Source organism: Physeter macrocephalus, unplaced genomic scaffold (genome assembly GCF_002837175.3).
Source record: "Physeter macrocephalus isolate SW-GA unplaced genomic scaffold, ASM283717v5 random_100, whole genome shotgun sequence".
Classification (NCBI taxonomy): Eukaryota; Metazoa; Chordata; class Mammalia; order Artiodactyla; family Physeteridae; genus Physeter; species Physeter macrocephalus.
The window spans coordinates 38,134-65,078 of NW_021145382.1; the positions used below are offsets into that span (position 1 = coordinate 38,134).

The 26,945-nt window shown below is 54.2% G+C and overlaps 2 protein-coding genes across 3 annotated transcripts in view; one reads left to right on the plus strand and one right to left on the minus strand.

Annotated features, from left to right (window-relative positions):
• CCDC197 (coiled-coil domain containing 197) overlaps positions 1–13,430 on the minus strand; it is a 23,204-nt gene extending 9,774 nt beyond the window's left edge. Inside the window, 2 exon segments of the mRNA XM_024130971.2 lie at positions 785–874; positions 11,751–13,430. The gene's annotated coding sequence lies outside the window, so the exon portion shown is untranslated.
• Positions 13,431–20,899: 7,469 nt separating this feature from the next.
• The window catches only part of ASB2 (ankyrin repeat and SOCS box containing 2), a 53,588-nt gene continuing 47,542 nt past the window's right edge, over positions 20,900–26,945 (plus strand). For both annotated transcript variants that reach the window (XR_003678220.2, XM_007104676.4), the window contains exon 1: positions 20,900–21,059. The gene's annotated coding sequence lies outside the window, so the exon portion shown is untranslated. The remainder of the gene's footprint in view (positions 21,060–26,945) is intronic.

Consider the following 26,945-nt stretch of genomic DNA (forward strand, 5'->3'; position numbering starts at 1 on the left):
CGTGCCCCGGTCCGGGAGGATCCCGCATGCCGCGGAGCGGCTGGGCCCGTGAGCCATGGCCGCTGAGCCTGCGCGTCCGGAGCCTGCGCTCCGCAACGGGAGAGGCCACAACAGTGAGAGGCCCGCGTACCGAAAAAAAAAAAAAAAAAAAAAGTCTGAGGTCTTTGAGCTGCACCCCCAGCTCTGGAGGGGCCAAATGTGCCATCCTGCAGTGGCATTATTGCCTTTGTCACCCCATAACTGGGACAGCTCCGTCACTGTCAAGTCCCACGGGTGCCAAGATGCCCGGGACTTCCAACAGGTGCTAGTTTCCAAGAGCATTCAGGAGAGACTCCGATGGTCAGAGCTGGGGACGGGTGAGCGAGTAGCCCACATAGGAAGGAGATACCTTTGTCATCTATCTCTACCCACCCCATCCCTCCAGCCATTTATGCATTTAACTGACATCATATACTCTGAATTTCTACAGAGCTAGACTGGGGACCGGGATAGACACTTTGAATGAGCTCACAGTCAAGCTGGGAAGGTGGCCTAGTTGACAGGTGGTTTCAACGCAGCCTTGCAAAGAGTTCCCGGGCCGCTCACCTAAGTCTGGTTGCCAGTTATGGCCAAAAGAAGACAGTCTCCCTAAGCGTGCTGTTCATTGGCCATCTCCTGGGCCAGCCCCAGCACACGGGAGGAGCAGGGAGAGAAGGGGTGGGGCTACACAGTCAACCTGTCCAGCCCTGAGCATCGGACATGGGTACACGAGCACAGGAAGGAGGAAGGGGCCCAGCTGACTCACTCGACAGCTCCAGGAGCACAAAGCCGCAGCTGAGCTGTGACATCACAGTGCTGGCTTCTGTCCTCATGAGGTGTCCATTGCAGGATCCACCTGTGGGTGGAGTGGAGGGCCTGATTCCCCGAGGTCCTGTGGCCCTCCCCACCCCTGCCGCCCTGGTTCAGTTCCCAAGGAGAAGGGCTGGAGAGGCGTTGGTGACCTCAGGGGAGACTTAGGCTGTTTTTGCCTTTCTTTCAAGGATGGTCATCTGTGGTGGTCTTTACTGATACCCCAACCTTGCAAGCTTCCCCAATCCTACTGGCTTGTCCTGGGACTCCCCGCTTTTGCCTCGTTTTACCTGATTTTGGGTAGCTATAGCTCGGGCACTTCCCCGGCTGGGGCACTCAGCGACCATGGAGGGTTCAGCCCTGTGCACGGCTCAGGACTAAGTCTGGCCCAGGGCAGGGGAGGCGGGGAACAGAAGGAACCTTCAGGACCTAAACCTGGCCCTGGCCCTGCCCCAGCCTAAGGCTCTGCTCTGTTACCTACCGTTGGAGCTGCAGGTCTTGTGCCACTGAGGGGAGTTGGGCGTGGCACCTACCTCTGAAGTACCTGCTCCATTCACCGCCCGATTAACTGGCCAGTCCTTCCCCACCAAAAGCCCCGTCCGATCAGAGGCAGGGCCTCTACAGAGGGCAGCCTGGGTGGGTCTCACTGGGAAGAATGCTGGGGGTCTGCAGTGAGGGCAGAGGTGGAGGGAAGGGCCTATGCAGGGGCAGAGACAGGGCTGGGGCCGAGGGTAGGGCGTGAGGTCAGGTCTGTGGCTTGAGCTGGGGCAGGGGCTGGGGCTATGACAAAGGCTGGCACAGGCTCTGGATCAAAGGCTGGGGCTGGAGCCATGGCCAACCCGGAGGAGTTGGGCTCACTGTTATTCTGGGACAATTCCCCATCTCCCACTCCTCCGCAGTTCCCCTCGTGACCCCTCACCAGCAGGCAATGGATCTGGTCCTAGTTGGCTGAGGAATCCCTGAGCAGGTCGAAGGGAACTGCCTGTATGGCCCTCCGTGGTTCTGGAGCCCAAAACACATTTGTTGTGGCCAACTGAGAAATGAAGGTGGGTGGGCCTGGATCTGGCCTTGGGTTCAAACAAGGGAATGCCGGTGCTGAGGGAGAGAAGCCCAGGGCCTAGGGCTGCCCCAGAGGGTCAGAGCCAGCCTGGAGGCGGGGGTGTGGTATAGAGGAGGATTGGAGGAAGTGCCCCCAGAGTTGACAGTGTCTGAGGTGGTTCTTGGGATAAGAATGAATGAGGAGAATAAGGTGGGAAAGGCATTCCCGGCAGAAGGAACAGCAGGGACAAAGGTTCAGAGGCACAAAGTGGCATGCATGGACTGTGAGAAATGCAGGCAGATACTTAAAAGCAGAAGGTGAAGGTCAAAGTTGGGATGTGTCTGGAGCCAGAGTGTATCCACCAGGATCTCTGGATGCCTGCAACAGAAACTGACAGGGCTACTCTGGACGAAGAGAGCATCAACGGAAGGCTGTGAGAGATTGCACAGAATCGGAAGAAAGGCTAAAAACCCAGGCTCAGAGAGGACCGGGGCCCAGGGCAGTCCTGGGGATCCAGGCAGTAGGAACTCAGGGGCATAACCTCCCGAATGAACCCTTCCAACCCCTTTCCATAAGCTTCTCCATCCTTAAGAATCAGAGTCCTGGGACTTCCCTGGTGGCGCAGTGCCTAAGAATCCTCCTGCCAATGCAGGGGACATGGGTTCGATCCCCGGTCCGGGAAGATCCCACATGCCATGGAGCAACTAAGCCCGTACGCCACAACTACTGAAGCCTGCACGCCTAGAGCCCATGCTCCGAAACAAGAGAAGCCACCGCAATGAGAAGCCCGCGCACCGCAACGAAGACCCAACGCAGCCAAAAATAAATAAATTTATTTAAAAAAATAATAATAATAATCCAAGTCCTTACAGAAGGTGCCCAGCTGGCTGAGCCTGGGTCATGTGCCCGCCCCTTGGCTTGACTGACAGTCACATCATAGGCTCTGCCTTGGGGGCTGGAGGTTTCCCAGAGCAAATCCTGAGGCTGTGGACTCTAGAAGGGGAAACGGCCCCTGAACAGGGGCTCACCACATGGAGGCTCAGAGAAGCCAGAACAAGGAGTCTGGTCTTTATCCTGAAGGCAACGAGCTGCTGAAGGAGAGGCGTGGTCAGACTGGCATCTCGGAGCCTGCTGTCGGGCTCGGCGCAGAGCGGAAGCAGGCAGGCCAGCCGCCGCAGTGGCTAACGTTTGTCTGCACGCTTGTAAGCACTTTTCATGCGGGGGTCGATTTAATACGACACGTCCACGAGGTCAAACCTGTTAGTGTTTCGCAGATGGGGAAACTGAGGCCTAGACAGGTTGAGTAACTTACCCAAGGTCTCACCGTTGGGAAATTGCTGAGCTATGAATCCAGTAAGTCAGGACTCTAGAAACATCTGGGAGGTTGAGGTGCTGGGACAACACCTTGGGGGTCCTACAAGCCAAGAATTAGAGTGAAGGAGGCGGCCCTTGGGGAGATTCCATCAGTGCCTCTAGGCGTCAGGCCTTCATTCATGAAGGTCACATGACTGACCCTCTCCCAGCTGAAAGCAGGTACTGGAGCAGCCTCACCAGACCCTCATCTCTTCCCAGGCTCAAACCCCACAGCACCTGATCCCCCAGGAACTTAGGGCCCTAAACCACTTGACCCAGTATAGACACAGGCAGGGGTTGCTGTGGGCATGGTGGCACCATTCGCTTCCCAGTGAGGATTTTATTTTTGGCCTGAAATGTCCCCCCCACCCGTGGACAAGGCTGGGAGACAGACTGCGGCTCGGGAGATATTTCTCCCTGTCAGGTCCTACAGAGACCTACAGAAAGATGGCCACGATTACCAGGGCTTGACACCGGTTATGGACTTACTGCTGCCTGGCTCTTTACCAGGCATCTCTCTTTGAATTCTCAGAACAATCCTCCCAGGGGGTGTAAGCATCGCTCTGTCTTGCAGATAAGAAAACTCAGGATCGATGCGGTGAAATCACTTGCCAAGGGCACACGGCTCATAAGCGGTAGCAGGGCTGGCTGTGAAATTTGTGGGACCCAGCGTAACAGGAAAATGCTGGGCTCCTTACTCAGAAAGTTAAGAATTTCAAGACAGCAATGGCAGAACGTAAAACCAAGTAGGAATCTTTTGAGCCTGGGCATTGTACAACTGCATAGGTCCTGCCCTGGGACTTGGACCCAGGTCTAGGGATTCCAGAACCTGTTCTTAAACTCCCACTCCCTTCCAAACCCACTAAGCTGCCCCCAGAGCCCTCCTCTCTGCTCTGGTTCGTCCTCTTCCTCCCCCTCCTCTCTCCAGCAAGCTGCAGTGACTAGGGGTGGCGTCATGGGCTTACCTTGGGGCTGAAAGGAACTTTGAAGAGAGGAGACCAAGGCGAGAGAGGCAGGAACTGGAGGTTCCACAGCTGGTGAGTGGCCCAGGCCGCAGACCTCCCAGTGCAGCCTCTATCCCCTGGGCTTTGGGAGAGAGAAATCCAAGGCCAAGCTGTCTGTTACAGACAGCTGGGAGTCTGCTTCAAGGGCAGAGCCACAATTAAATGGCAATAGAATCCCTTTTTAAAAAGCATTAACAAGGACTCAGTGGGGCTGGAATTTGACCCCAGGGCTTGAGTCTCACAGCCCAGCAGAAGGGAAGGCCGGATCAGGCCTCTGCCCAGAATTCCAGGCCCACCTGCTCTGCAGCCCCAAATGCCCCCTAACAGGAAAAACACTGGCCTTCTGCACCCATAGGTGATGCCCAGGATGCAGAGAGTGAGGCTGTGGAGCCAGGCAGTTCTACCAGCTGTGTGACCTTAGGAAAAGTACATAACCTCTCTGAGCATCAGTTTCCTGAAATGCAAAGTAGAGATAATAACAACCTAGGATTAAATGAAATAATCCACATAGAACACGTAACATTATCTCATTTAAAAAAAAATAGCCTGTGTGTGTGTGTACAAAGAAGAAAGTCTAGAAGGATAAGAATAAACTTTTTAGAGCCTTATTTTAGGGGCAGAGTATGAGGGGAAACCTTTCTGTAATTTTCACTCTTTGATGAAAACAGGCAGCTCTGCCTGACCCCTGGTAGGTATTTGATTGGTTTTGTTTCCTGTTCCTCCCTTCTCGCTTCCGGCAGAAGGTCACCGTGACAGTGATCTCCCAGCACAGGACCCTTTTCTGAGAGTGAGTTTTGACAGAGGGAGGGGCTGGAGCAGATGAGCCCTGTTGCTGGGATTGGTGCCAACGGTGGCTTCGGGGAAGGGACTGGGAGTGTGTGAAGACTGTCGGGGGCGGGGGGCAGGTGCAGGCAGACAAGCAGGGCCTAGTGGTTCTGCCGGCACCTCGCTAAGACCTGGCGCTGCTTAGATCCCCCGCTCCCACTGAGCTAGACTCTCAGATCTATCCCTATCCCCTCCCTCCCACCCCAGCAAAAACCAGAGCAGCCCCGGGCCCGGGCAGCTGTGCTGTGGCAGCTCCTCCTCTGAGGTCCTAGACTGGTTCCAGCCCTGGTCCTTGCCCTTCCCCAGGGGAGGTCCCGCATCCCAGAGCTGGGAATCGCCCAAGCAGGTCGTGGGACCCTCCGAGGCCATCTCTGGGGCAGCCCTCCTGGGAGGGAGGACAGACGCCATGGCCCCAGCGTCCACCAGGGGGAGCTGGGCCTCCCAGTGTCTATGATGGTGACATCTTGGCTCCCTCCACGCCCCACCCCCAACCGCAGCTCAGAGGACCCGCCCTCCTGAGAAGAGGTGTGGGCAAGGGGTGCTCTGACCACAGGGAGCCAGGGCTGAGGGCAGCCAGGGACATCATTAATTATTTCCTCTTCATCCTAGACCATAACCTTCCCCAGGAAGAATCTTCATGGCAACTTAGGGAAACACTGAAGTATAGGGAACAGAAAGGCTTTAGGGGCCTGGCAGGCCTGGGCTCCATCATACCTCTTCCATATTCCAGCCGTGTTAACGTTGGGCAGGTCTCCTCCCTGCTCTGAGCTTCAGCAATGGAGTCGTCTCAGCAAGGCCCACTGGTTCTGCCTTCACAATCACTCAAATCCATCCACTGGCCCATCCTGGTCCAAACCCCCATCTCTCCAACATGGACCAAGGCAATGGCCTTCCCTGCGGGGCATCCTGCTTCTCTGTCCCCTGCAGGCCATTCTCCCCCCTGCAGCCAGAGGGCGCTCCTTCAGGCACAGATCCACTCTCCCCACTTCCCTGTCTAAAACCAGTGTGAGGCAGATAAATGTTTACCCACCTGCTGCCCATTTCCATGGTGTAAATACTCCCACCATGGCTGATTTCAAGCTACTAATAGTTTAACAGCGCGCAAAAATCCTGAAGATTTAACAGGTGGTTCTCATGTGCGGGCATGAGTTGGCTGCAGCACGCCACTGCTTTAAAACCCTCCAATAACTGCTAATGAAGTTTAAACCCTGGATGACCAGGCCCCCGGTGATCTGGCCCCCACCTTGGCCATTCTTCCCACATTGTTCTTTCCCTGCCCCACTCAGAGCCTTTGCACCCGTGGTTGCCTCTTCCTAGAGCACTGTTCTCCCAGTTCTTCATAATACTTTTTCTTCTTTCCTTTCCGATCTCAGCTCAGATGCACCACTCACAGTGGCCTCCCCTGACCACCTTGAACCCCCTTGACTCCTGCTTACCTTCGGTCTCACCTCATTCTCGTTGAGGTCTATTTTGGTCTCATTACTCTGGGTTGTCTCTCTCCCGACTGGAATCTGATCTCCATCAGGGCAAGGATTGGGACTAAATTGTCCCTGCTGGGTCTTAGTGTCTAGAAGAATAGTACCAGACACACAGCAGGCGTTCGATAGCTGTATGGGTACAAGCACAGCTTTGGAGATACACAGCTTTGGGTTTCAGTCACGGCTCCCCCAGCAACCATCTACATAACCATCACTGAGTCACTTAATCTCGTTGGGCTTCAGTTTCCTCCTCTGTAAATCGGGGACAGCGGTGCCTATGTGATAGAGCAGTGAGAACCTAAAGATGACATGTGTAGGATGTTCAGTACAGTATCTGTTGTTACCAGGGCCTCAGAAAATGGAAACAGCCTGTTCACTTGCATATATCCAGCAACAGGGACCTCATTCCCTCCCAAGGTAGCCGGGTCCACCCCTGGGCCACTCTGACCGCCAGAACATCTGCCTTTCCTTACACTGAGTCCAAATATGTCTCCTCATAGGGTCCCTCGTTAAGTCCTAGTTCAACTGCTTGCCCACAGAAAGCCTTGTGCCCTTATAACCACGTTGTGAATGTTGAGCACAGATTTATGCCACATTTCGGCACGGCAGTGAAGGCAGATGTGACATCCCTCAGCAACTCTTCTCTAGCCATGAGTGTCCGGTCTTGGCAAGTCTCCTGACCTTGCTGAGCCTCAGTTTCTTTCTCTGGGAAATGGGGGTTAACATAGTACCTACCTCATACGTAGCTGTGGGGATTCAATTAGCTGATATACACATACACTTAGCAGCTGGCACATAGTAAGTGCCCCCGACACAAAAACAGCTGCTATTATTGCTATTACTCTGCCTGATGTTAGTCCACTCCCAGATCCAGCATTTGTGCCATTTTCGGGTCCACGGCCTTTTCTGGTTAAGGCCAGACCCTCTCTTGAAGCTCTGCAGCCAAGCTGGAAAAAGAGCCAGCTCTGTCTGGGTCAGCCACCCCACGTGCACCCCCAGCTGCCAGAGCTGCCCCCTCACAGTGGACCCCTCACAGTGGAGTCTCAGCACTTCCCAAACTCTCCTGGGGGATTACCTGACCCTGGGAGGTCACTCCACCACTGAGCTTGGAGGCAAGGCCCCCAAACCCCAGGCCACGAGCTTTCCCGAGTAGGGGCTGAATCTGCAGCTGGGGTGGCTTCTGCCGGCTCCCTAGGTGCTCTGGGCATCCCGATGTTCCTAAAAATGCTGGTTCTGGTGGGTGAACGGGGCGAAGGAGACCAGGCAGGAGTAGCAGTGAGGAAGGAGGACCAGGGGAGTGCGGAGTCCTGAAGGCCAGGAGGAAGCGTGCAGAGGTGAACCAAGTTCTAACTGGCTCCATGGTTCCCCAGTCCCCGGGACGGTGAATACGATGAGCCATCACACTCGCGATTACATCACCTGTGCAGGTGTAATTAAGGGTCCGCATCAGTGGGCTGAGAAGTGGGAGATCGCCAGGTGGGTCTGATGTAATCACAGGAGCCCTGAAAAGGCAGCGCGCCTTCTCCCGCTGGTGGCAGAGGAGCGAGTCTAAGAGACTCCAAGTCCATCTGACACCCTGCTCTCTCTCTCCACATGTCCTTGTCCTGGATGCCAACCCCCTCGGGGTTCTGCTGTGAGCTCAAAGCTGAGGCTGAGAATTCAGCCGCGTCTCTACCGATGGCCAAGACCTGCTCACGGGAACAGGGACTGGGACCGTTTCTGCCCATGGCCTTGGGGGCACCTTAGGGGCTGATGCCACGCAACTGGGGAGATGTCTGGGCCAGTCTCCTCATCTTTAGACTATGTTCCTGCCCCCAGGGAAGCCTCCTACTGCCCCAGTAGGAGAAAGAAGCAGCCTGTATGTAGCTCTGTCTCGGCAGGGCAGAGTATAAGAGCTTCAAACCCACCTATTCCTCTGGTCGGGGGTGGCTGGAAGTGCCCATGACCTGAGGGATGTGTTAGTGTATCAGCCAGGGACGCTGCACGTGAGATCGCCAGGTTTAGAAAGAAAAATACAGGACACCCAGTTAAATTTGAATTTCAGATAAACAGCAAGGAATTGTTTAGCATAAGTATATCCCACACAATTTGGGGGACATACTTAGACTGAAGGACGATTTATTATGTGTCTGAAAGTCAAGTTTAACTGGATATCTTATATTTTACCTAATACAAGACACAGCAGGCACATGCAAAAGGTTAAACGAAGAGGCGTTGATGAAGTTGATGAGGGTACAGAGGGGTGGGCAGCGTCGAGGGCACCAAGGCAGACTGAGGCACCCGGAGTCCAGGAGCAAAGGGAAGCTGTTACCATCCCAGGGAGGAAATGGTGCTCCGGGGCCTGGTGAGAAGCCCCCTGAAGAGCTGCAGCCATGCAGGATGGAGTCCCTGGGAACCTAGGCCCAAAGCAGAGGAGGAGCTGGAGAAATAAACACCCGCCCCCCAACATCTCTCTTGTCCCGCCCACCTGGCCTCCCATTGGCTGGACCCAGTCAAGAGCCAGAGGGCAGGAACCTTGGTGATGTTCTGGTCAGCCTGCCGGGCACAGAAAGGCAGAGCAAAGATCTGACAGCAAAGGGGCAGCCAGCACAGTGTGGAAAAGGAAACCAGGGCTACTTAATCCCCCTTGGGCTCTGTCCCCTTGACGAGACTTACAGAGGACTTTTCCCAGAAGGCTGGGCGGGGATGGGGCAGAGACACAGATGTTACACATAGGCCCCCAGTCCTCCAGGAAGAGGCTCCGAGTGCAGGCCAGGCAGATGCGGCCAGATGTCCACAGGGGCCTTTCACCCCTCGAAGCGTGGCTCCAAGCCCATTAGGGCCTCTGGCCCTTTGAGTCCAAAACCTCTCCCAAGACTTCTACCAGTTCTAGGGTTTCTGTTCTCCTGCCCCGCAAGGCCCCTGCTCCAGGCTGGCTATCTCCACCCAGGCTGGACCCCTCCCCCCGTAGGCTCACTGTCTACAGCACCCACCATTCAGGAGCCTCACTGACCTTCCCGGGAAATTCAGGCAGGTGGGAGGGTGCCACCCCTCCCCCCTCCGCCACCGCCCCTGGGTGCAGGGCTGGTCCTCCACCTCGCCCTCCCCCACTGCCTCCTTCCCGGGTCCGCAATCTTCTCTCTCTGCTGTGCAGAGCCTCTCCCCCTCTTCTGAAGGCCCAGAATGAGGTGGGAGTCCCATCCACCCCAAACTTATATCCGAGTATTTCCCAGCAAAGACCCTCTCTCTCTCTGTCTCTCTCCCTCCCTTCCTCCCTCCCTCCATCCCTCCCCCCCCCCCCGCCCCCTTCCCCCCCCCAAACTTATATCCGAGTATTTCCCAGCAAAGACCCTCTCTCTCTCTGTCTCTCTCCCTCCCTTCCTCCCTCCCTCCATCCCTCCCCCCACCCGTGTACCTTGCACCAGGCTGTAGAAATGAAAGGACCCTCCTCAGGCTGCTCTTTGCCATGTGAGGATACAACGAAAAGACAGCCAGCTACCTACAAGCCAGGGTCTGCCAGCACATTGGTCTTCCCAGCCTCCAGAATTCTGGAACCGGTGGCAACCCTGCCTCAAACATACAGATGATGCCAGGCCTTAAGGGATGTCAGTGCAACATGAGAATTTGGGTCACCGACTGAGAAGCAAGCTACCCACCCACCTGGAACGCTGACCTTGGACTGATCCGCGAGAGGAGTAAAGGTCTGTCTTTGGTAGCCCCAAAGGAAACCAGACCACCTCTCCATCATCTCCCCCGCAGGCCAGGCCCTCAGTGTGGCCTGCAGAGCTCTCCTGGTCCAGCGCCTGCTGACTCCTCCAGCCCCACGTCTGCCCTTCCCTACACGCTGCACTCTGGCCAGGCCCACCTCCTGTGGTTGCCCAGCTGGCCACGGGCTCCAAGGCCACGGGCCTTGGCTCATGCTTTGCCCTCTGACTGTGCTGCCCTGGACCCACCTGTGCACCGAGACAACCTTCACCTGCTGAGACTCAGGGCGGCCTGTTCCTCCTTTGTCGGAAGGTCTCCCGGCCCCCCCACCCCCACTAACCCCTCCCCCTCCTCCCTTCCCCACCCTCCTCCCCTCCCCCTCCCCTCCCCCTCCTCCTCTTCCTGGCCCCTGCTCCCTGCCCCCCCGGCTGTGCCTCCCTGGGGCCGGGATGTAGGGTTTCCACATCCCCGCAGCCGACACTGCTTCTGGCTCTCAGTAGGGCTCATGGCATTTAGTTTGTGCCTCGAGGATAAAAATAGTGATAGTTACAGTTATTGAGCCTCAAGCAGCCACTGCCCTAGACCTTCTCATTTAAACCCTGTATCAGCCCCATGAGGAAGGTGCTAGTTATGGCTCCTGACTTACAGGGGAGAACCTGGGGCCCCGAGAAGGCTGAGTAAGCCGTCCAGCAGCGGGAGAGGGGACATTCAGCAGGCCACCCAAGCCACATCTGCTCTAATCCCGCACCAGCCACCGTGCAGAACCTGCCCAAAGGGTGGAGAGGAAGGGCGTTGCCGGCCCAAGAGGGTCCAGTGCAGCCACGTGCAGACGGACGGAGCAAGGTTGGGGGCGCTGGGGGAACGAGGCTGCAGAAGGCGGGGATAATCTCCGGGGGGATGTGGCGGCGGAGGCCTCGGAGATCCCACCAAGGCCGCCAGGGCAGCGTGCATCAGATGCAGCCTATTTTGATTCTCTCGGCATCCACGTGCCCCCGGGGGAGGCAGCAGCCCTCACCCCGAGGGGCACCAGACTGCGTGGGTCAGAAACCAGGCCACTGGGCACCGCAGCCTGGAGATTATCTTCAGGCCCCAGTGGTCCTTATCCCAGGACATGTGGCACAGCAGACACCTGATCCCATCCGGTCAGGCTAAATAGAGACCTAGAGGCCTGGAGAGAAGGACAAGACTGAGGGGCCAGTTGGCCATCTGGGGCCACCCATAGGCCCTGCATCAACAGGCAGAGGAGCCCAGGGGCTGGCAGTCGTCCCCCACAGCACAGCCCTCACTGCTGGCAGCACCGGTGTGCACCCAGGTCACATGCTTCTCGGCGGCCAGGCCAGGAGCAATGACAGTGCAGTTTGGAGGGGATGCTGGCTGGCTTCAGTGGCACCAGGAAAATTGGGAAGTAAGAGAGGAAGGGAAAACAGAGAGAGAGAGAGAGAGAGAGAGAGAGAGAGAGAGAGAGAGAGAATTTTAAATCCAGCCCCTGTATTGCCCGAGTGAACTTGGAAATGTATCTTAAAGCCTCCATCTCCTTACCTGTGAAATGGTGACGGCCACATCCGCCCCTCAGGACAGTGTGAGAGTGGCCACAAGTGCTCATGCTTTTCAAGCTCTCGGCTTGACGCCGCATTCCGGTGTCCGCTCACCCCAGGGCCTCCTGGAGGGTCAGCCTCACTGGGGCGTGTACAAGCCCGTGTGTGCATATGGGTGTGGGAGAGAGGGACCTGTGCAAACACGTGTCTTGACTGAATTCTGCGCAACAGCTAGTTTCTTTGCAATTATGTGTAATGGGAGATTGAATCCCAGGATTCAGAGACTTGTCCAAAACCACTGTTGTCCCATTTTTAATTTCTGGTTTTGAAATATTTACATAGGCTTGGTTTGAATTCCAGCTGACTTACAATTAGAATTTTTATTCTCAGGGAGCAAAGAGATGTGGGTACCCCAACTTATAGCTGCTCATTCTGGTTTCAGAGGCGCTCAGAGTCTGGAGGAGCCCGTGTTCTTAACAGCTCTCAGGGCCGTGCCTTCCTTCTTTTCTCAGGGCTCCAGAGAGGGGAAAGACTTGCATAGGGTCACACGGAACTTTCCAGAAGGGCCAAGACCAGCACCCTGGAGGCCAGGCCTGAGCTCTTCCCAAGGTGCCAGGTGCCTCTCACCACACACATGCACCAAGAAAGAGAGACAGATCTATATTTTTAGGAAACAAGAGGCATCAACAGTTACTTAATATATTTATAAGACTAGTTCATTTGCTAACTGCCCTGCCAACTGGTAGATTAAATTCACCTCTTTTCTTCACTGAAAGAAGATAAGCTGTGTGCGTAGTGTGTGTGTGATCTAAGCATCAACAGCACGTGTGTGTGTGTGTGTGTGTGTGTGTGTGTGTGTGCGCGCCTGTGTCTGTTCTGTGTGTCTGTCTGTCTGTCTGAATGCACCAGCTACCAGCAGGGACGCCTGGCACTAGCAGGGCTGAGTGCCCCCCTTTCCTGCTTAATGGAGAACCCCAAGCTCCATGGTGATCCCTGAAGCTCTTGCTTCTGCTTTGCTTGACCTACGGCTGACTTTCCCTCTGCTGGTGACCTTCAGGGCTGTTTATGAGCCCCTTTCAGTGAGCCACCCCTATACCAATCACAAGGTATTTGAAATCCAAACACCTGGCCCTCCTGACGGCAGCCATTCCTGAAATCCAAAGCCATCCTTGGGGAGCCTCTCTCCCTCCTAGCAGACCTCTTCCTCCCTTCGCATGCCCTCTTCCCACTGCATCACCTCACCGTGCACATTTTGACCATTAATTCTGTGTTGGGGAAACTGTCCTGTGCACGGTAGGATGTTTAGCAGCGTCCCTGACCTCTACCCACTAGATGCAGTAGCATCTAGTAGGAAACCCACCTCTCTCTGTTGTGGCTGCCAAAAATGTTTCCAGGAATTGTCAGATATGCCCTGGGGGGAAACTGTCCCCAGCTAAGAATCACTGTTTTCAACCAACCACCATCCCCTCTGTCTCTATTAGGAAGTTTAAACTAATAACAACATCTAACATTTATTGACGTAAGTTTTTATTCTAAGGAATGTATATATACAGTAGTTCTGCCTTATCCATGGAGGATACACTCCAGGGCCCTCAGTGGATGCCGGAAATGATGGATAGCAACAAACCCTATATATACTGTTTTTTCCTAGACATACATACCTATGATAAAGTTTAATTTATAAATTAGGAACAGAAAGAGATTACCAACAATAACTAACAATGAAATTGAACAATTATAAAAGATATGTGAGTGTGGTCCCCCTCTCTTTCTCTCTCAAAATACCTATTGTACAAATTCAATGCCTCTTCCATCTTAACTAAGCGCTCATCACACGCTGTGGCTGTAACTTTTGCAGTTTGAAGTTCAACAGCAAAACTAGCACAAATTTCTTTATCCTTCTTCACAGTTTCACAGATAGAAGATTTATTCTCACCCTAGATCTTATGAACCTCAGCATACAATGTTTTTCTTTTCTTATTAATTTGTGACCTCTCACCTTTTCACTTAAAAGAAGCACTCCACGGCTTCCCTTTGGCACATCCGAATTGCCAGCATCAGTGCTCTTGTGCTTTAGACCCATTATTAAGTAAAACGGTTACTTGAGCACAGGCACTGAGGTACCGCAACAGTCGATCTGATAACTGTGACTAACGCAGGGATACGCTGGACAAAGGGGTGAGTCACGTCCCAGGCAGGAGGGAGCAGCGCGGTGTGAGATTTTGTCATGCCACTCAGAACCGCTTGCAATTTAGAACGTATGAATTGTTTATTTCTGGAATTTTCCACTTAATATTTTCAGACTGCGGTTGACCAAGGGTAACTGAAACCGTGGAAAGTGAAACCGAGGGTAAGGTGGGGGCGACTACTATATATAAAATTTAATCCTTGCAACCTTCCTATGAGGCATAGGTACTATCATTTTTTTCCCCACTTTATAGATCAGAAAGCCAAAGCTCAGAGAGGTTAAGTAAGTTGTCCAAGGTCACACAGCTAGCAAGTAGTGGAGCTGGCAGATGACTCGAGTCTTGGTTCTTAGCCACTTGGCTCTGCAAGGGAGATCTGGGGCGGTCAACTTACAAGCAATTCTGTGCTGGGAGTGGCCCCTGCCTGACCCCCTGGAGTGGGAACAAGGAAGCACAATGACATCGACACCTAAATTGCCTGCGCTTAAGCCTCCAGCTGGTCACTGGGGATTGTGGTCTATTGCAAACCACAACCTCCCTGCCTCGAAGCATTTCTGGGAGTCTCCAGGGGGTAACAGGCATTGTAAATGTGCCCATGAGGATGTCTGGCCTACTTTCTGGGCCCGTCTCCCTCTGATGTGGTGGGATTCCTGCCAATTTGCCCAGCAACTTGGGTTTTAGGGTCCAGGGCATGATGTGATTATCCACCACTATGATCACACCGTAAGCTTGGGAGGGAGCTGAGGAAAAGCAGAATGAATTTCTGGAAGCTGTGGCTTCTGCCTTGGTGAGCCCCCCTCACTCTCCAGCCTCAAATTCCCTTTTCTCAGAAAAAGGACAATGGAGCAGATGAAACCCAGGACCTTCTGACATTTCTTGATCTTCTGATCGTTTCAGTTCTCTGTGGGACAGAGGCTATGTGGGCGGAGGTGTCACCATCACCAAGTGCAGACGAGCCCCAGGAGGGCCTTGGTTCCTCCATCAGGATGATAACACCTCCCTCGCGGGATGGCCATGCAGGTGCCTGGACCCCCGCAGGGGCTGCTAAGCGGGGGCATCTGCATCCCTTCCCACCCCCAGGATGTCGGGGCGCCCGGTCCACTGCCTGCCTCCTCCTCAGCCCCGCCTCCCACCCAGAACACAGGCCCTCCTCGTCGCAGCAAGCCCAGGCCCTTCCTCGGAGTGCCAGATCTGGCTGACATCTCTGCAGTGTCACATGGCCACTTTGGATTCCCCGAGGAGCAAGGCCGAGGTGAAGCAGTCAGCCGCCTTTCAGCTGGCTGCCCTGCAGAGATGCCAAACCGGTGAGAGCTGCATTTCTGGAGCTGTCACTTTGCTCCCCGCAAGCTCTGCCTCCAGAGCGGCTGGCCAAGGCTCCTGCCCTCACCGCTCCACTGCAGTTATGGAGGGATGGCACTGGGCCAGCAAGGAGCTGCTGGATCCGGCAGGAAATGCAGCGTCTGACACAGCCTGGCTCACCCCGGGGCAGGAGGGAGGGCCTGCTGCATGCTAGTTTTGGTTGGGAGATGAGTGAGATGCCTTTCCCTCTTGCCAAAGGGCAATAGAGAGCTCCCAGACCTGCTTGGAACATGTTTATGTTCATGGATAATCTGTTCCCAGCAGCTAACAGAGATAACTCGAGTTCCCAACAGTGACTCAGGCATGGTGACTCAGCTTGGCCCACAGGGTCAGCAGCCTCCAGGATGGCTCAGTCCAAGGCCCACTCACTGGTCACCTGAGACTGCCTGACCCATGGGAGATGCCCTCCCCTCCTGCACACACCTTCCCCCTGCAGGTGGCAGGTGGGAAGGAAGAAGTACCATGGATGAGCGTCTCCTGAGTGCTGGGCCCTGGGTGGGCTGTTTGAGCCCTGGGACCTCATTTAACCCCTTAACAGCCATGGGAGAGAAGACTCATCACTCTCCTATTCTCAGACGATGAAACTGAGATTCAGAGAGGTGCAGGGCTGTAGCCAGGTCCCACAGCAAGCTAGGGTTGGGCTGGGATTAGCCGGCACCAATGCCCATGCTGGAAACAGGACAGGGCAGTGCTAACTGGAATTGCATGTGGGTGGTGTCCCCGCAAGGAAGATGTTGTCTGCACAGGGCTGACCACACGTGTCCCCACCAGGCCCAGGACCACCCCCTACTGGGACCTCCTCCAAGGGCAAGACACTCCTCGGAGAAAGAGCTCACAGACAGTTGGTCCTGGGGCTACAGCGCTTCTGCTGCAGATGCTTCCATATCCGAGGGCTGACGCCCAGGAGCCGAGGTAGACAGCCTTACTCTGCGTCTCTGAGCAGGGATAACTCGGCGCTGCCAGCCGAGGATGGCTGGTGATTTGTATGACGGGGGATGAGGTATAGAGCAGGGAAATGTGAGCCTGGCTGAGGCCGTGGCTCTGCCATTTCTTTCTGTCCTGCTCGTCTCTCCTGGCTGCTCTTGTCTGAAGGGTCAGTCGTGGATGGTCATGGCTCAGGAAGGCCCCAGCCAGCTGCAAAGAGCTCGTGTCCCACAATGGAGTCTGTGCCTCAAATCTGCTAACTGTGATGCAGACCCTTACGAGACTCCATTGTTCCTCCCTTGACATGCATGGGGGCTGCTGGAGGGAGCAGGGCCAGGACCAGGCTGCCCTTCGCCAGTCCCCAGGGGACCCCTCACCCTTGGGGTGTCACCTCCACATCTAGGGTGTCGATGGGGTGTGAGGCTGACCAGCCCTTCTCTCCCATCTCAGGGGCGGGGTTACACCCTCCCTCTGCTTTCTATGAATAGACAGACTGTCTTCTCTCCCAGGAGTTCTCCTTGGCCCCCAGAGCTGGGAGGCTGATGGGGGTCCAGACTGCTCCAGAGGAAATATACCGTCAGTTGGCCGCACCCCAGAGGGCACAGTGCTCATTGTAAAGAAAGGAAGAGGGGTGGGGGACTTCTCTCTGCCTTCTCCTTGCCCCCTCCTTCCTTTCCACAGATGCACCTCCCTCCCTCCCAGGGCCTGGGGCCTTCGTCTGCCCTCCCTACCCCTGCAGGCTGCCCTCTGTCCTCTCCATCCCAGAACTCTGCCCAGGGTGTGGATCTGACACTCTCCTGTCCCTCTTCATCTCTTGAAACCAAAATAAACTGATATTAAGACGCAGCCAGGGCTGGGGGCCAGGACGCCAAGGCTGCAGGAGTGCTTATTTTAGCAGATGATGGTCCATCACTGGGTCAGAACTGTCCGAGGACTCGGCACAGAACCGCATCTCAGCTCCCACCCCCTTTTTCCCCTTCTCTGGCTCTTCCTCTCCCCTCTCTCTCTTTCTCTCCTTCCTGAAAGAGGTATCGCTGTCATATGGAAAACATGCTGGGCTTGGCTCCCTCTCTGGTCCCTACTAGGTTTGGGGCTCTATGAACTGCATCCCTCCCCAAAACTTTACTCATTGAATTCAGATTAAAATAAACATGGAGGGAAGCCTGAAGGGAGAGGTCTGGTGTGTGTGTGTGTGTGTGTGTGTGTGTGTCTATGCGTGAGAGTATGTGTAGCCAAGAACCAGGACGAGGCTGGTGAACGTGCCACAACCCTTCCCACTTTAGATCCGGGAGCTGTGTGGCTTGCGTGTAAGCACACATAGCAACAGCCATTTAATGAGCACCTACTATGTGCCAGGAACTGTTGTAGGTACTGATACTCAGCAGTGAACAGAAAGACTATTCCAGATGGGACAGACAGGCAATAAACAAGTGACAAATAAATATATAATAGTTAAGGGGGGTGATAAGTGCTATGGAGAAAAATGAAGCAGGGTAAGGAGATAGAGAGAGAGGGAAGGGAGGCTCTATGTAGGATCGGGAGAGTAGAACCCTCCTGGTGCCATGCGTGAGCCCTGGGGGCTTTCTCTTGGTGGCCCAGCCTTCTTTCTGCCTCCCTGCAGGTTGACCAGTTGTTTGGTTTCTGCCTCTGCATCTATGCCCCATTTAGCCCTTTCTGTCCCCATAAAAACCTTCCCTGGAGGACTGTTCCACAGGACCACCTCTGGGGCCTTGCACAAAGGCTCCAAAGATCACTGGGGCCAGGACTTCTCAGATGCTTGTGTAATTTGTAATCAGGGACACATAAATTAAAACTGCAGTGAGCTATCACTATTGTCCATCAGGATGGATAATGTGAGAAAAGATGGAAAATGCCAAGTGTTGGTGAGGATGTGGAGGAACTGGAACTCTTACACATGGCAGATGGGAAGGTAAGTTGGTACAACAACTTTGGAAAACTGGTAGTGTTCCTGAAACTGAGCCTATACTGATTTTCTGATCCAGCGATTCCTGTTTTAGGTGTTGACCCGACAGAAATGGGTATGGATATTCACCAAAAGATAGTCTAGAAAGTTCACAGCTATCCTATTCATGATAGCCGAAAACTAGGTACCACCCAAAGGTCCATCAGTAGTAGAGTGAATTAACTGTGATATATTCATAGCATGGAAAGCTACCCAGCAACAGGGAGGAACAATCCATAACTACATGAAACAATACAGACGAACTTCACACTATACAGTTCAGTGGAGGAAGACACAGGCTTGACTCCACTCATATGAAGTTCAAACAACTTGAACCACTAGCTGTTAAGAGAGTGGTCACCCTTGGCAGGAGGTGGTAGGTGGTGGTGTTGAGATGGGTGCAGGAAACAAAAGGGGTCTTCTGGGGTGCCGGTAATATTCTCTCTTTGACGTAGATGCTGGGGTGTCTGTGCGTTGATTGAGCTGTATGCTTATGATAGGTGTGCTTTTCTGTGGGTATCTTATTATTTAATGAAAAGTTTTTAAAAATTGGTGTTGTTCAGGCCTTGCCTCAGATGAATGAAATCAGAATCTCTGGGGTAGAGGTAGGCGTGGCTAAGTTTAATAGGATTCTAACGTACAGCTAAGGTGGGGAATCACCAGGTTAGCCCAACCTGTTCATTTTGGAGTTGAGTGACCTGTGATGTCAACAGACAGGCCAACCCGTGTTTATCTCAGGGTCTGTGGACCTTTCTCTGCAGCATCAAGCCTCCCAAGTGGGATGAGTGACGGACCAGGGGAACAGCAAATATTCACCAATTTATAGTCGTAGACTTTCAGGGCTCCTTGTTCTGCCCCAACATTTGGATTCCCATTACCTGGGGGATAGAGCTGCGACTAAAAGCATTGGCTTTTGCATCAGGCAGATGTGGTTCAAACTGCTAAACCGTCGCTTATAGATTCCGGGATTATGGACAAACTCCCCAGCCTCTCCGAGCCTCAGTTTTCTCATCAGTGAAATGGGGTGACAGTAGCACTTGCTGGAAAAGTTGTGTGAGTACAGCCAGAAGACGTTATCATATACGAATCAAAGTGTATCTGGCCAGTCCCCTCCCCCTGCTGTCCACCCCCAATGCACTTTCCGTTACCTGTGATGCTTCACCCACCATTGGGGCTCTTAATTTTCAAAAGATGAGTGCAGGCACAGGCAACGGGGTTTGGAGACTGAGTTTCTCCAGCTTTCTTGACTCTAAGTGGTTTGTCTGGACTGGCAGGGAGAGGCCAGGCTGAGGGTCACCTGAGAAGGGGCCCTGTGTCTGACCACGGCCCAGCCCTCCCAGGCCAAATCTGAGGTCTGTGACACATCGACAGCAGAGGAATCCGTGCCCTATGTCTGGCAGGGATCCCAAGGAAGCAGCAGGACCGCAGGGATGCATTCCATGGAGTCCACTAGAACGCCTTCCTACTGAGGAAAATTCCCAGACGTTCAAGAGCCCTAGACAGCCGCCACCTTCTCTTGCACCCCGCCCCCATGGCACAGAGTCTGGGAGGGGCTGAGTGTGAGCTGTCCTTGAAGGGTCACCAGCCACAGTGGCCTGGGGGGGACTGTCCCAGCGGGAGTGATGTGAGTAGCTGGGAGACAGCCTGAGACGAATCGTGTCCTCCCGTCCTCAGCCTCGGGTCAGCCCTCCAGAACACTGACCCGACCACAGGGCACCCTGAACTCACTGAAATTTATTTCCAGACGAGCTATGCAAAGTGAGCCACGCCAGGGGGTCATAAATGCAATATCCTGAAAGGGGGAAGGGGTCTTTGAAATTGAAATTATTTTCCATTTAGAGGAAGAGACCAAGTGACACTTCCAGCCCCCTGACTCTGACACCTGACATCTGAACGCAGATGCAGGCATATGGGCATCCTGTGTGCTCAGTGCGTGTGCCTCTGTGTGTGTTGTTGTTTGCCACCCGAGGCTGACATTTTATGGCACTCCGTCGATTCCGGAAACGGGGTATTCTTCCCTGGCCCTGGAGGAAGGGCTCCCTTCTGCTGTGTGCCTCCGCTCAAGGCTTGCCCACATGCTTATTTGCCCTTTGTAGCTCCAGCCCCACCCCATGGCCTCCAGCAGCTGGATCCTGGTACCTCCAAATATCAGGCTCTGCCACCTGCTACGCGCGCAGTGATTTCTGCAAAGGCCCTTATATTGAATACTCTCATCTTCCCTTCCCTCTCGTCCAGCCCATCTTCCTCCCTGCCTTCCTGCCTGCTCTCAACCTCCCTTCTTCCTCTCCTCTTTCCCAGCCTCCCTGTCTCCTCTCCTTCCTCTTACTTCTCTTCCCTCCATCCTCTCTTCCCACTTTTCTTCTTTTCTCCCCATTCTCTTCCCTTCTCATCTCTCCTACACTTCCTTCCTTGCTCTTGTGTCTTTATCTCCCAGCTCCGTGTCTCTTACCCTCTGCATCTCTCTCCTGTCTCGCTCCCTCCTGGGGAGTTCCAGAAACATATCCATATATGGCCTCCATGTCAGGGATCACAAGTGATGACATCACGGGAGGGCCAAAGCTCCGAGATGCTCTCCGAAGTGAAGTCCGTAATTGATGCGCCCTGGAGGAACCAGGACCGCGGCTTCCCCAGTGCGATCTTTAAACAGGAAATCTGAGATTCATAACATCTTATAGCTTGGCTTGCCATCATAGGTCATGCGGTGGGCCCAAAATAAACTCCCTGCTTCAAAGGAGAGTGTTTCAGAACTGCCTGGCACAGCAGCCAGGAGCCCAGGGCCAGGGCAGAAGGCAAACTCAGGGAGCATGTTCTGAATTAAGACACTCTCAAGAAACTCTTTTTTATTACCCCTGAATTGTACCCTTGTTTCAGAGCCTAACAGGTAACGCATGCTTTTAACTTTCTTATACAGAAAGATTGCTTGTCTGGCTGGGGCTTACCGCTGCGGTGCCTACTTGTAACCTCTTAAAGTCAAAGTATGTTCTTGCGTCTCCCTCTTTCTCTTATTCTCTTGAGTTACAAAGCAAGCTGGTGACTTTCATTTGGGATCTGGGGGACAAGAATCGGCTGTTTGCACGTACTTGTCCGATCTTCTGGAGGATTCTTGCTCCGAATATCACTCTGCCGTGCTCTTCTAAACATGGAAATGTAAAAGGAGTTATCAGTGATGCTATTGTTGGTTCCATAGGCCTTGGGCAATGTCTGTGTCAGACAAATGAATTTCAGAAATGCTTTTAGGTTGAATGAAAGATATCTTCATGCATGCGGTCGTCACTTTCATGTGCCATTTATGGAGCATCTGTGTGTGTGCAGTGTTGGGCGGGGGGTGCAGGTGATAGCAACCTTGGATGCCAAGGGCTGTACCTGCCACGACGTGGGGTTTAGGAGAGGGACTAGAATGTGCAAACAAAAACTATGACACCACGTAAAGAATGAGACGCGTTGTGTGTGTGTAAACGTGAGGACATATTCAAGGAGGTGATGGCCTTTGAAAGGATGGGTGGATGTCTTCAGGTGGGTGGAGGGTGGGTGGGAGACGGACCTCCAGGTGGAGGGGCGGCTCGGGCAAAGGCAGACAAGCCGGGGTGGGTCTGGGCTGATGGTGGGAAGCGCAGTGTGGCTATAGCAAAGGGTCAGAAGGTGAGAAGCAGGGGTGATGCTGGGAGGGGAAGCCGGGGGTGGGAATGGGGGATGCAGTTCCCACCAGGCGAGGCAGGAAGATGGAACATTTTCTGATCATTTCTGAGCAGAGGAGGCATGGGTGGGATCTGACTTCAGGCAGCCCCCCAGAAGCCAGGGGGGTGGCCCGGAATGAGGAGGCAGGGCGGCAGTGACCCTTAGGCAAGTGATGAAGACCTGAGTCGGGGCAGAGGCCAAGCCCCCTGCCCAGGATGGAAGAGCTTATGTGTGAGATAGGGACTGAGGGAGTTCACAGGGGCCCAGGCAGGTCCTGAGGGGCCAGCCCACCAGCCATAGGCCCTGATCTCTGCTGTCGGAGGCCTGGGGCAGAGCGCAGTGGGGTAGCCAGGGGCAGATGCTCCAGTCACTTCTGGAACAGTTGGATGGGTCCCGACAGCTGGTGGCAGGTCTGTTTACAACACAGCCTCCTCCAGGGGCTGGCAGCTGCCTCCACCTGGCACCCTTCTAGTTTGCATCATCCATTCTTGCACAAACAGGCCAGCCCGTGATGCCCTCCTCCTCCTCCTTGGGGTGGGAACCCCGTATGATCCACCCCTGGTGACCTTACAATTAATAAGAGTAATCAGTATCTGTGAGTGTTTATTGAGCTTGCGGTGGTTGCTCTCAAAGGCTCTTCTCATGGGCATAAGTTAAATGTGATGGTTACTCCCATTTCCCGGATGTGGAAACTGAAGTCCAGAGAGGTTAAGGGTCTCGCCTAAAGCCAGACAGCTAGGAGGAGTTGGAGCTGGAACTCAAATCCTGGCCTCTCGGCCGATGGGCCTCCAGTGCCCACAGTCTAAGCCGTGGTCTCTGCAGCCTCCCAGGGGACTGGCACTGAGGTAAACAGACACGTCCTGGCACCTTTGAAGCATCATAAGGTGCCGTATATTGTGGACAGGCTGGATCCAAGAGAGTCTTCCCAAAGGAGGCACAAAAATATCTCTGGACCCAGCCACTGTCCTTCCACTGCTGAGCTGTAGAGGGTCAGGCTGCCCGGAGTGGGTGGCTGTCACAGGACTTGTTTATATCTTTACTTCTCATCCTCAGCACCTTCTTCTGGACTCATTAATGGCTGGGAGTATCAATGAAGTCGTTAAGAGCTTTGCGGTTGAGGGAAACGTTTTGGGGAGATGGTGGTAAGGTAAAAGTCAGGTGATTCCTAACCTGCCTGAATTTTTTAAAGAAAAGCACACAGAAGAGAGGGGTGGAAAAAGAGAGGAGAAGTAGAGAGAGAGAAGAAAAAGATTTAAATAAAGGCAGGAAAGCAAAAAGCAAACAAACAAAAACAGAAAGGAGAACAATCCTAGCTGATTTGGGTGTGATCTCGAATAAAACAATTTCCAGCCAGTCCTGCGTGGGGTTAGGCTGGGTGAGGAGGGGGCTCTGGGAGGACACCCCTGCCCTACCTGAGACTTCCCCCTCTGAAGCCTGGAGTTAGAGCTTCCAGAACCTTCTGCCACCCAGGGGCCAAGATGAGGGAGAGTCCCTGCCCTCCAGGTACCCAGAATAGGGCTAGGCAAGGCCGTACTTGGGCTGCAGAGGGACAGAGCAGCAGCTGTCAGAGGCTCAGCCCCAGACCCGTGAGCCGGCCCCTCCTCACCCCAGCCCAGGGTGCTGGCACAGGTGGCAAAGCAAGGCACTCGCTGAGCCCTGGACAGAGACTGGGGCAGGGGCCTGGAGTCCCGCGTCCAGACCTGTATGTGCCAAGCCAGCCAGGCTGGCTGCGGCAGGAAAAGGCAGGGAGACGGACCAGGAGGGGCTTGGGAAGGCGCCTAGCTGTGCCAGGGTCAGCATAGCTAGGGGTCACCTCCAGCCCCTGCAGGGCCAGGGGCTGAGAGACGTGTTCTCCACTTGGGAGGCTGAGCTGAAGGTAACCCACGAGCCTGGGGACTCAGTAGCATGGGGCCCAAAGCGATGAAACTTGGCCTTCACTGGTGCTTTTCTTAGCTGCTGCTCAGGGCACCGCCTCCGATTCTGGGCCTTTGGGCCTGTGTGGAATTTATGCTTCTCCTCGGAAAATGGAATATTTTCCACCAAAAACAGGAAGGAGGTTTTTTTCCTCTTGTTCTTTCTTCTTCCCTCTCTCCCTCTCACCCTCCTCCTCTCCTCCTGTTTCGGGGTAGCTTCCTCAACGTACAACAGTAGTAAATAATCTTCTAGAACTTGTCCTCAGGGTCCTAGACCACTTGTGAGTGATTCATCCTGATTCAGGCTAGCAAGGGGCGCTCAGCTCATTTCAGACGGAGTTTTGGTCTCCCAAACATACGGTGGGCACAGAGGGCCCGGCGGTGCGGTGGCGTGGGAGCGGAAGAAGCTTTGGACAGGTTCAAATCCCTGGCCGTCACCTCCTACCTGGGTAATTTGGGCATGTCATGCCCCGTCCCTGGGGCTCAGCTTTCCCTCCCGGGCTACGGGGTCAGCTGTGGTAAGATCCCCTTGGTAACCTCCAACAACCCTGGCCCAGCTTCAGAAACCTAAAGTCCTAACCCCCGAGAGAAGCCGGGAGTGTGTAACCAGCATCAAAGTTTCTTGGATTAGCAGAGCTGGGAGGGGCTTTTGAGCTTTAGAGTCTGGACAAAAGGCTCAAATCCCGGGCTTCCCTGGTGGCGCAGTGGTTGCGCGTCCGCCTGCCGATGCAGGGGAACCGGGTTCGCGCCCCGGTATGGGAGGATCCCGCGTGCCGCGGAGCGGCTGGGCCCGTGAGCCATGGCCGCTGAGCCTGCGCGTCCGGAGCCTGTGCTCTGCAACGGGAGAGGCCACAACAAAGGAAGGCCCGCATACCACAAAAAAAAAAAAAAAAAAAAAAAAAAAGGCTCAAATCCCATTAGCTGCCAGGCCCTGGACACCGGCAGCCAAAGGCTTGTCAGCACTGCCTGTTACAAAGGCCCACACTGGGGCTTTGACCTGGGCCCCTCTGGGGGCCAATGAAGGTGGCCTGGATTCCACTCTCCCTCCCCGCAAGGCCGGCTCGCCCCTTAGCCAGAGCAGAGACTTCCAGAGTAACTAACCCCTGGCCACTGCCCTAAATATTCGGTGTCAGAAGGTCTGATGAAAAGAGGGGCAGGCAGGCTCTCTGCCACTTACAATCTGGGCCTCAGTCTCCTCATCTGGGCAATGGGAAGAATCCTCCCCTGACTCTGGAGGGTTGGAGAAGTCAAATGGTGCAATACATGAAACTGGCCAGGAAACAGTGCAGGGACCCACAGCACCAGCCTTTTTATTTTTATTTTTAAAAATTTTATTGAAGTATCGTTGATATACTGGAGCCAGCGTTTGGGGCCCCGCAAAGGAGGCAAAAGAGGAGCTCCTGGAAGCCTCAGGGGTGGCGCCGGTCTCCCCGGTTCCAAGCGGGCCTTGGATCTCGACCACCACTCCCTCCACGGGCCCCTGGCTTGACTGGCAGGGCACACTACACTCTCGCTTTCCCTGGGAAAGGGCTATTTTTTTTCAGGTGTAGAGCAAAGTGATTCAGTCATATATATATATATATATATATATATATATATATATATATATATTCTTTTTCAGATTCTTTTCCATTATAGGTTATTACAAGATATTGAATATAGTTCCCTGTGCTACACAGAAGATCCTTGTTGTTTATCTATTTTATATATAGTAGTGTGAGCACCAGAGTTTTTTACGGTTTAGGTTTTAAAGCCATAGGACCCAGGAAGGGGAGAGAATGCTTTAATGTCTTACAATCACGAGCTCTCCAGCTGGAAGTGTTTCCTCAGATTTCCTAGGACCCCTCTGGATCCTGGGGGAACAGCAGATCAGAAAGATAAGCTTTGACGTAAACGTCCTGGGCCTTTTGCAAGGAGAGGGTTGAGGCCCTCGGGGGCCAAGGAACAGCCCAGGTCAACTCCTCACTTCCTCACACGGCCCCAGGCTCGCCAAGCAGCAGGCACTTAGGACTGCCTTGGGCTAAGGCCACGTGATGTGAGGCCCTGGAATGGATAGATGGATAGATGGATAGATAGATAGATAATTAATTTAGTTTAACCCAGGCCTTTACTCAAAACTTAAAAAAGAACCGGAGGCTGTGGGTTACATAGGATGAGGACTAGGTGTGAAGTCAGAAGATGTAGCCTCTGGTCTCTTCCTCATCAGTTTCTTCCTGCCGTGCCTCAGTTTCCTCATCTGTAGGATGGGAACCGTACCCTCATCACAAATCTGTCACACAGCTCAAGCTAACAACATACGTAAGAGTGTAAATTAACCGCAAAGGGGGGGCATTAGGGCTGTGCTTCTCCCAGGGCTTGTTGCAGTGTCTGAACCATAGTGCTTTGCATGAGAGCTGAATTGCACAGTCCACGCTCACACCTAAAACACCCACGTGGACCCTGCCTGATATACTCATCCTGCCCTTACTACGTGCGGCCCTGATCCAGGAACTAAGTGCCCACCAGAAACCCACTATTGTCATTTGTAGGTGGTCACCTCATACATGACTTCAAACCCAGGATGAGGAGGAGTGGGTCGGGCTGTGGGTCCTCCTGAAGTTCCTAGGACAGCAGGTCGTGCCAGCAGGAAGGGAGGCGGCAGATGGAGGGGCCCTGGGGAGCAGTGGATTTGGAAGTGGTGGGGAGAAGCCATCCTGCACCCAGGCTGGGTTTAGGGAGAGCGTGGAGATCTCCCTCCTTCCCAAGCTCTGACCCCGTTACTGAGCCCTGGGCCCACCCAGCGGGTCTCTGCAGCGTCCTTCGGGGCTACCCAGGACAGCCCGGGGGCCGACAGCCACAGCCGACCCTCCCGACCACAGCTGTCAGGGGAAAACAGTTTGCATGGAAACTGCCAACTGGGAACGAGTTCCAGGTGACAGCATCTCAGCAGGAATGGGTCAGAGCAGAGAACTGCAGCATCCCGGGATCCATGAGCTAATGTTAGCAGATTTTCCTGGGTCACCGGCCACATGCCGAGTGCCCTGTCCCACATTTCTATATGTTATCTCGTTTTGTCTGACAGCACCTCTGTAGGCCAGATGCTATTATTATCTCCATTTTACAGAGGGGCGAAAACGAGGCAGAGGGGGTGGGGTAATCTGCTCCCCGTCACGCGGCCTGCTAGCCGGTGGCAGAGCGGA